The sequence below is a fragment of the Camponotus vicinus genome, unplaced genomic scaffold (genome assembly GCF_025532165.1).
Source record: "Camponotus vicinus isolate PSW18456_S1 unplaced genomic scaffold, iyCamVici1.0 SCAF_13, whole genome shotgun sequence".
NCBI classification, from domain to species: Eukaryota; Metazoa; Arthropoda; class Insecta; order Hymenoptera; family Formicidae; genus Camponotus; species Camponotus vicinus.
Genome location: NW_028141949.1, coordinates 93,814 through 103,448, shown reverse-complemented (window position 1 = coordinate 103,448; position 9,635 = coordinate 93,814).

Below are 9,635 nucleotides of genomic sequence, written 5' to 3'. Positions count from 1 at the left end.
CCTTCGACGCACGCGCATGAATCTTCTGGCGCATGCGCGAACTTCGGCGCAAGCACGGGAGTCTTTTCGAACATGCGCGAGCTACTGCGCACGCGCGGGAGTCATTTCGTGCCAACGCGAACTTCTGCGCAGGCGCGAAAGTCTTTTCGAACATGCGCGAGCTACTGCGCACGCGCGGGAGACTTGCCGCGCGTGCGCGACCTTCGACGCACGCGCATGAATCTTCTGGCGCATGCGCGACCTTCGGCGCACGCGCGGGAGTCTTTTCGAACATACGCGAGCTACTGCGCACGCGAGGGAGTCTTGCCGCGCATGCGCGACCTTCTGCGCAAGCGCGCGTGTCATTTCGTGCCAATGCGAACTTCTGCGCAGGCGCGAAAGTCTTTTCGAACATGCGCGAGCTACTGCGCACGCGCGGGAGACTTGCCGCGCATGCGCGACCTTCGACGCACGCGCATGAATCTTTTGGAGCATGCGAGACCTTCGGCGCACGCGCGGACTCTTTTCGAACATACGCGAGCTACTGCGCACGCGCGGGAGACTTGCCGCGCATGCGCGACCTTCGACGCACGCGCATGAATCTTCTGGCGCATGCGCGAACTTCGGCGCACGCGCGGGAGTTTTTTCGAACATACGCGAGCTACTGCGCACGCGCGGGAGTCTTTTCGAACATACGCGATCTACTGCGCACGCGCGGGAGACATGCCGGGCATGCGCGACCTTCTGCGCAAGCGCGCGTGTCATTTCGTGCCAACGCGAACTTCTGCGCACGCGCGAAAGTCTTTTCGAACATGCGCGAGCTACTGCGCACGCGCGGGAGTCATTTCGTGCCAACGCGAACTTCTGCGCAGGCGCGAAAGTCTTTTCGAACATGCGCGGGCTACTGCGCACGCGCGGGAGACTTGCCGCGCGTGCGCGACCTTCGACGCACGCGCATGAATCTTTTGACGCATGCGTGAACTTCGGCGCACGCGCGGGAGTCTTTTCGAACATACGCGAGCTACTGCGCACGCGCGGGAGTCATTTCGTGCCAACGCGAACTTCTGCGCAGGCGCGAAAGCCTTTTCGAACATGCGCGAGCTACTGCGCACACGCGGGAGACTTGCCGCGCATGCGCAACCTTCGACGCACACACATGAATCTTTTGGCGCATGCGCGAACTTCGGCGCACGCGCGGGAGTCTTTTCGAACATACGCGAGCTACTGCGCACGCGCGGGAGACTTGCCGCGCATGCGTGATCTTCGACGCACGCGCATGAATCTTTTGGCGCATGCGCGACCTTCGGCGCACGTGCGGGAGTTTTTCGAACATACGCGAGCTACTGCGCACGCGCGGGAGACTTGCCGCGCATGCGCGACCTTCTGCGCTATCCCGTGAGAAATTTCGTGCCAACGCGAACTTCCGCGCACGCGCGAAAGTCTTTTCGAACATGCGCGAGCTACTGCGCACGCGCGGGAGTCATTTCGTGCCAACGCGAACTTCTGCGCAGGCGCGAAAGTCTTTTCGAACATGCGCGAGCTACTGCGCACGCGCGGGAGACTTGCCGCGCATGCGCGACCTTCTGCGCCGGCGCGCGAGTCATTACGTGCCAACGCGAAGTTCTGCGCACGCGCAGGAGTCTTTTCGAACATACGCGAACTTCTGCGCAGGCGCGAAAGTCTTTTCGAACATGCGCGAGCTACTGCGAACGCGCGGGAGACTTGCCGCGCATGCGCGACCTTCTGCGCAAGCGCGCGAGTCATTTCGTGCCAACGCGAACTTCTGTGCACGCGCGGGAGTCTTTTCGAACATACGCGAGCTACTGCGCACGCGCGGGAGTCATTTCGTGCCAACGCGAAGTTCTGCGCAGGCGCGAAAGTCTTTTCGAACTTGCGCAAGCTACTGCGCACGCGCGGGAGACTTGCCGCGCATGCGCAACCTTCGACGCACACACATGAATCTTTTGGCGCATGCGCGAACTTCGGCGCACGCGCGGGAGTCTTTTCGAACATACGCGAGCTACTGCGCACGCGCGGGAGACATGCCGGGCATGCGCGACCTTCTGCGCAAGCGCGCGTGTCATTTCGTGCCAACGCGAACTTCTGCGCACGCGCGAAAGTCTTTTCGAACATACGCGAGCTACTGCGCACGCGCGGGAGTCTTTTCGAACATACGCGATCTACTGCGCACGCGCGGGAGACATGCCGGGCATGCGCGACCTTCTGCGCAAGCGCGCGTGTCATTTCGTGCCAACGCGAACTTCTGCGCAAGCGCGCGTGTCATTTCGTGCCAACGCGAACTTCTGCGCACGCGCGAAAGTCTTTTCGAACATGCGCGAGCTACTGCGCACGCGTGGGAGACTTGCCGCGCGTGCGCGACCTTCGACGCACGCGCATGAATCTTCTGCCGCATGCGCGACCTTCGGCGCACGCGCGGGAGTCTTTTCGAACATACGCGAGCTACTGCGCACGCGAGGGAGTCTTGCCGCGCATGCGCGACCTTCGACGCACGCGCATGAATCTTCTGGCGCATGCGCGACCTTCGGCGCACGCGCGGAGTCTTTTCGAACATACGCGAGCTACTGCGCACGCGCGGGAGACTTGCCGCGCATGCGCGACCTTCGACGCACACGCATGAATCTTTTGGCGCATGCGCGACCTTCGGCGCACGCGCGGGAGTCTTTTCGAACATACGCGATCTACTGCGCACGCGCGGGAGACTTGCCGCTCATGCGCGACCTTCGACGCACGCGCATGAATCTTCTGCCGCATGCGCGACCTTCGGCGCACGCGCGGGAGTCTTTTCGAACATACGCTAGCTACTGCGCACGCGAGGGAGTCTTGCCGCGCATGCGCGACCTTCGACGCACGCGCATGAATCTTCTGGCGCATGCGCGACCTTCGGCGCACGCGCGGAGTCTTTTCGAACATACGCGAGCTACTGCGCACGCGCGGGAGACTTGCCGCGCATGCGCGACCTTCGACGCACACGCATGAATCTTTTGGCGCATGCGCGACCTTCGGCGCACGCGCGGGAGTCTTTTCGAACATACGCGATCTACTGCGCACGCGCGGGAGACTTGCCGCTCATGCGCGACCTTCTGCTCAAGCGCGCGTGTCATTTCGTGCCAACGCGAACTTCTGCGCACGCGCGAAAGTCTTTTCGAACATGCGCGAGCTACTGCGCACGCGCGGGAGTCATTTCGTGCCAACACGAACTTCTGCGCAGGCGCGAAAGTCTTTTCGAACATGCGCGGGCTACTGCGCACGCGCGGGAGACTTGCCGCGCGTGCGCGACCTTCGACGCACGCGCATGAATCTTTTGGCGCATGCGCGACTTTCGGCGCACGCGCGGGAGTCTTTTCGAACATACGCGAGCTACTGCGCACGCGCGGGAGTCATTTCGTGCCAACGCGAACTTCTGCGCAGGCGCGAAAGCCTTTTCGAACATGCGCGAGCTACTGCGCACGCGCGGGAGACTTGCCGCGCATGCGCAACCTTCGACGCACACACATGAATCTTTTGGCGCATGCGCGAACTTCGGAGCACGCGCGGGAGTCTTTTCGAACATACGCGAACTACTGCGCACGCGCGGGAGACTTGCCGCGCATGCGCGACCTTCGACGCACGCGCATGAATCTTCTGGCGCATGCGCGAAATTCGGCGCAAGCACGGGAGTCTTTTCGAACATGCGCGAGCTACTGCGCACGCGCGGGAGTCATTTCGTGCCAACGCGAACTTCTACGCAGGCGCGAAAGTCTTTTCGAACATGCGCGAGCTACTGCGCACGCGCGGGAGACTTGCCGCGCGTGCGCGACCTTCGACGCACGCGCATGAATCTTCTGGCACATGCGCGACCTTCGGCGCAAGCGCGGGAGTCTTTTCGAACATACGCGAGCTACTGCGCACGCGAGGGAGTCTTGCCGCGCATGCGCGACCTACGACGCACGCGCATGAATCTTCTGGCGCATGCGCGACCTTCGGCGCACGCGCGGGAGTCTTTTCGAACATACGCGATCTACTTCGCACGCGCGGGACACTTGCCGCGCATGCGCGACCTTCGACGCACGCGCATGAATCTTCTGGCGCATGCGCGAACTTCGGCGCACGCTCGGGAGTCTTTTCGAACATACGCGAGCTACTGCGCACGCGCGGGAGACTTGCCGCGCATGCGCGACCTTCGACGCACGCGCATGAATCTTCTGGCGCATGCGCGACCTTCGGCGCACGCGCGGGAGTCTTTTCGAACATACGCGAGCTACTGCGCACGCGAGGGAGTCTTGCCGCACATGCGCGACCTTCGACGCACGCGCATGAATCTTTTGGCGCATGCGCGAACTTCGGCGCACGCGCGGGAGTCTTTTCGAACATACGCGAGCTACTGCGCACGCGCGGGAGTCTTTTCGAACATACGCGATCTACTGCGCACGCGCGGGAGACATGCCGGGCATGCGCGACCTTCTGCGCAAGCGCGCGTGTCATTTCGTGCCAACGCGAACTTCTGCGCACGCGCGAAAGTCTTTTCGAACATGCGCGAGCTACTGCGCACGCGTGGGAGACTTGCCGCGCGTGCGCGACCTTCGACGCACGCGCATGAATCTTCTGCCGCATGCGCGACCTTCTGCGCACGCGCGAAAGTCTTTTCGAACATGCGCGAGCTACTGCGCTCTCGCGGGCGACTTGCGGCGCATGCGCGACCTTCGACGCACGCGCATGAATCTTCTGGCGCATGCGCGAACTTCGGCGCAAGCACGGGAGTCTTTTCGAACATGCGCGAGCTACTGCGCACGCGCGGGAGTCATTTCGTGCCAACGCGAACTTCTGCGCAGGCGCGAAAGTCTTTTCGAACATGCGCGAGCTACTGCGCACGCGCGGGAGACTTGCCGCGCGTGCGCGACCTTCGACGCACGCGCATGAATCTTCTGGCGCATGCGCGACCTTCGGCGCACGCGCGGGAGTCTTTTCGAACATACGCGAGCTACTGCGCACGCGAGGGAGTCTTGCCGCGCATGCGCGACCTTCTGCGCAAGCGCGCGTGTCATTTCGTGCCAACGCGAACTTCTGCGCAGGCGCGAAAGTCTTTTCGAACATGCGCGAGCTACTGCGCACGCGCGGGAGACTTGCCGCGCATGCGCGACCTTCGACGCACGCGCATGAATCTTTTGGAGCATGCGAGACCTTCGGCGCACGCGCGGACTCTTTTCGAACATACGCGAGCTACTGCGCACGCGCGGGAGTCTTGCCGCTCATGCGCGACCTACGACGCACACGCATGAATCTTTTGGCGCATGCGCAAAATTCGGCGCACGCGCGGTAGTCTTTTCGAACATACGCGAGCTACTGCGCACGCGCGGGAGACTTGCCGCGCATGCGCGACCTTCTGCGCTAGCGCGCGAGTCATTTCGTGCCAACGCGAACTTCTGCGCACGCGCGAAAGTCTTTTCGAACATGCGCGAGCAACTGCGCACGCGCGGGAGTCATTTCGTGCCAACGCGAATTTCTGCGCAGGCGCGAAAGTCTTTTCGAACATGCGCGAACTACTGCGCACGCGCGGTAGACATGCCGCGCATGCGCGACCTTCGACGCACGCGCATGAAACTTCTGGCGCATGCGCTACCTTCGGCGCACGCGCGGGAGTCTTTTCGAACATACGCGAAATACTGCGCACGCGCGGGAGACTTGCCGCGCATGCGCGACCTTCGACGCACACACATGAATCTTTTGGCGCATGCGCGAAATTCGGCGCACGCGCGGGAGTCTTTTCGAACATACGCGAGCTACTGCGCACGCGCGGGAGACTTGCCGCTCATGCGCGACCTTCTGCGCAAGCGCGCGTGTCATTTCGTGCCAACGCGAACTTCTGCGCACGCGCGGGAGTCTTTTCGAACATACGCGAGCTACGGCGCACGCGAGGGAGTCTTGCCGCGCATGCGCGACCTTCGACGCACGCGCATGAATCTTTTGGCGCATGCGCGACCTTCGGCGCACGCGCGGGAGTCTTTTCGAACATACGCGAGCTACTGCGCACGCGCGGGATTCATTTCGTGCCAACGCGAACTTCTGCGCAGGCGCGAAAGTCTTTTCGAACATGCGCGTGCTACTGCGCACGCGCGGGAGACTTGCCGCGCATGCGCGACCTTCGACGCACGCGCATGAATCTTCTGGAGCATGCGCGACCTTCGGCGCACGCGCGGGAGTCTTTTCGAACATACGCGAGCTACTGCGCACGCGCGAGAGACTTGCCGCGCATGCGCGACCTTCGACGCACGCGCATGAATCTTCTGGCGCATGCGCGACCTTCGGCGCACGCGCGCGAGTCTTTTCGAACATACGCGAGCTACTGCGCACGCGCGGGAGACTTGCCGCGCATGCGCGACCTTCTGCGCAAGCGCGCGAGTCATTTCGTGCCAACGCGAACTTCTGCGCAGGCGCGAAAGTCTTTTCGAACATGCGCGACCTACTGCATACGCGCGGGAGACTTGCCGCGCATGCGCGACCTTCGACGCACGCGCATGAAACTTCTGGCGCATGCGCTACCTTCGGCGCACGCGCGGGAGTCTTTTCGAACATACGCGAGCTACTGCGCACGCGCGGGAGTCATTTCGTGCCAACGCGAACTTCTGCGCAGGCGCGAAAGTCTTTTCGAACATGCGCGAGCTACTGCGCACGCGCGGGAGACTTGCCGCGCGTGCGCGACCTTCGACGCACGCGCATGAATCTTCTGGCGCATGCGCGACCTTCGGCGCACGCGCGGGAGTCTTTTCGAACATACGCGAGCTACTGCGCACGCGAGGGAGTCTTGCCGCGCATGCGCGACCTTCGACGCACGCGCATGAATCTTTTGGCGCATACGTGAGCTATTGCGCACGCGCGGGAGTCATTACGTGCCAACGCGAACTTCTGCGCAGACGCCAAAGTCCTGACCGCGAAATTCTCAAAATTTCCCACTCCTGACCTCGGTAGAAGAATGAAAATAAAAATTTCCAGTCCTGACCGGGAGACTCGAGTAGAATACAACAAGTACCCGCTAGTTTATCAGTCCTGACCGCGAAATTCTCAAAATTTCCCACTCCTGACCTCGGTAGAAGAATGAAAATAAAAAGTTCCAGTCCTGACCGGGAGATTCGAGTAAAATACAACAAGTACCCGTTAGTTTATCAGTCCTGACCGCGAAATTCTCAAAATTTCCCACTCCTGACCTCGGTAGAAGAATGAAAATAAAAAGTTCCAGTCCTGACCGGGAGATTCAAGTAGAATACAACACGTACCCGCTAGTTTAACAGTCCTGACCGCAAAATTCACAAAATTTCTCACTCCTGACCGCAGTAGAATAATGAAAATTAAAATTTCCAGTCCTGACCGGGAGATTCGAGTAGAATACAACAAGTACCCGATAGTTTACCAGTCCTGACCGCGAAATTCTCAAAATTTCCAACTCCTGACCTTGGTAGAAGAATGAAAATAAAAAGTTCCAGTCCTGACCGGGAGATTCAAGTAGAATACAGCAAGTACCCGCTAGTTTAACAGTCCTGACCGCGAAATTCACAAAATTTCTCACTCCTGACCGCGGTAGAATAATGAAAATTAAAATTTCCAGTCCTGACCGGGAGATTCGAGTAGAATACAACAAGTACCCGATAGTTTACCAGTCCTGACCGCGAAATTCTCAAAATTTCCCACTCCTGACCTCGGTAGAAGAATGAAAATAAAAATTACCAGTCCTGACCGCGAAATTCACAAAATTTCCCATTCCTGACCTCGGTAGAAGAATGAAAATAAAAAGTTCCAGTCCTGACCGTGAGATTCGAGTAGACTACAACAAGTACCCGCTAGATTACCAGTCCTGACCGCGAAATTCACAAAATTTCTCACTCCTGACCGCGGTAGAATAATGAAAATTAAAATTTCCAGTCCTGACCGCGAGATTCGAGTAGACTACAACAAGTACCCGCTAGTTTACCAGTCCTGACCGCGAAATTCTCAAAATTTCCAACTTCTGACAGCGGTAGAATAACTAAAATTACAATTTCCAGTCCTGACCGGGAGAACCGAATAGAATGCCGCGAGTGGCCGCTGGTTTACCAGTCCTGACCGCGAAATTCCCAAAATTCCCAACTCCTGAACTCGGTAGAAGAATGAAAATAAAAATTTTCAATCCTACCCCGAAGATTCAAACAGCTTACCGCGAGTGCCCGCCAGATTTCCAGTCCTGACCGCGATATTCCCAAAATTTCCCAGTCCTGACCCCGAGAGAATAATGAAAGAAGAAATTTGAACCAAAACTTATAATCAAGAAATACGTTTCGAACGATTCTCTATCGATTGGTATATACCAATTTTGGTCTATTCTTTAACTTTCTTAATGAGGGACAGAAAATTTCCGCGTAAAATCCCTATCTCTGAAACTATCGGTCCTAGAGCTAAAGTCCATAGGAACGACTTTATAGGACATCGAATGGGCATTAAAAAACATGGTATACCCTTTCCCTCTAGCACCCATCGTTCGCCAGGGAAACGAGATTTAAACTTTCGAATCGCCGTATCTCCGAAACTATAAGTTCAATCGCGACGAGGTATAGGACCTTTCTTGTTGCCATTCCTCAATGAAGTCTATGAGGTCTTATACACTTTCCCTCTAGCACCCACCGTTCGCCAGGGAAACGAGATTTAAACATTCGAATCGCCGTATCTCCGAAACTATAAGTCCTATCGCGACTATGTATAGGACCTTTCTTGTTGCCGTTTCTCAATACCGTCATTGAGTTCCTATACCCTTTCCCTCTAGCACCCACCGATCGCCAGGGAAACGAGATTTAAATTTTGGAATCGCCGTATCTCCGAAACTAAAAGTCCTATCGCGACGATGTATAGGACCTTTCTTGTTGCTGTTCCTCAGTGCTTTCTATGAGATCCTATATCCTTTCCCTCTAGCACCTACCGTTCGCCAGGTAAACGAGATTTAAACTTTCGAATCGTCGTATCTCCGAAACTATAAGTCCTATCGCGACGAGGTATAGGAACTTTCCTGTTGCCGTTCCTCAATGCCGTCTATGAGTTCCTATACCCTTTCTATCTAGCACACACCGTTCGCCAAGGAAACGAGATTTAAACTTTCGAATCGCCATTTCTCCGAAACTATAAGTCCTATCGCGACTATGAATAGGAACTTTCTTGTTGCGGTTCCTCAGGGCCGTCTATGAGGTCCTATACACTTTCCCTCTAGCACCTACCGTTCGCCAGGGAAACGAGATTTAAACAATTAAATCGTCGTATCTCCGAAACTATAAGTCCTATCGCGACGAGGTATAGGACCTTTCCTGTTGCCGTTCCTCAATGCCGTTTATGAGGTCCTATACCCTTTCCCTCTAGCACCTACCGTTCGCCAGGGAAACGAGATTAAAACATTCGCGAACTTCTGCGCAAGCGCGCGAGTCATTTCGTGCCAACGCGAACTTCTGCGCACGCGCGAAAGTCTTTTCGAACATGCGCGAGCTACTGCGCACGCGCGGGAGTCATTTCGTGCCAACGCGTACTTCTGTGCACGCGCGAAAGTCTTTTCGAACATGCGCGAGCTACTGCGCACTCGCGGGAGACTTGCCGCGCATGCGCGACCTTCGACGCACGCGCATGAATCTTTTGGCGCATGCCCGACCTTC